The sequence below is a fragment of the Chelonoidis abingdonii genome, chromosome 2, assembly GCF_003597395.2.
Source record: "Chelonoidis abingdonii isolate Lonesome George chromosome 2, CheloAbing_2.0, whole genome shotgun sequence".
Lineage (NCBI taxonomy): Eukaryota > Metazoa > Chordata > Testudines > Testudinidae > Chelonoidis > Chelonoidis abingdonii.
The window spans coordinates 236913643-236914560 of record NC_133770.1 but is presented as its reverse complement, the minus strand read 5'-3'; positions in this window follow the sequence as shown (position 1 = coordinate 236914560).

The following is a 918-nucleotide window of genomic DNA, read 5'->3' as shown; positions in this document are numbered from 1 at the left end:
TACTGCAGACTTAAGCACCATGTAAAAGCATTTGTTTAAAAATACGTAAACAACCATTTTTTTTTAAACACAAGTCAAAACAAGGGTCACTTAGTTATCTTGCCCCCATGCTGTTCAGAGAAATCAAAGCTGTATATGTAAATAAAAGCCCAGAGCCTGGTATTACCTTTCAGAATTTGTCTGTGCCAAAAATACTAATGTTTGTAACAGTTTCATCTTCATTCTCATTCTGCTCCCAAAGCACTCATCTGAGAATGCTATTCCTGGTTTGCAGATAATGTGAGATCCAGCCTCTCCAATACATATATCAATACCTGAGACAGAGGGAAGGACAGGAAAAGAATTGTGATTAGTTAGATCAAGCAGCTAGCAAGTCCATCCTTGGTTATTCAGATGAGCAGAGAAAAGCAAAATTTAAATGCTGCTGTGGCATCTGTTTCCAGGCTCTTTCCTTGGCTAGGAGACTGCAAGAAGATCCCTGACACAGGATCATCTAGCTGTTATATTTGTAACTAATGGTGTGGGATTGTATGTCAGAAAGATTATGACAGTGAACATTCTGAGGGCTTTCAGAACCATAGTATCAAAGTGCCTTGCAAACCTTGATGAATTTCTCTTAAACACCGCATTGAGGTAAGGAAATCTCAACTTTACTGATGTGAAACTGAGGCACAGAGATTGGCTAATTTGCTCAGTCATACAGGAAGAGTGTGGTAGAGGCAGGAATAGGACCCGCACCTCCTGAGCATAGACACAAGCATGGCTGGCCTTACCATGAGGGGGCACCACTAGGACCCAGAGTGTAGAAAATTGTGTCTGTTGTTGGTGCATATGTATTCTCTCTGCTCTAGATGCACAGAGATGGTGCAGTGCTGTGCTGGAGGAAGGAGGGCACAAGAGACATAACAGGCAGGCAGG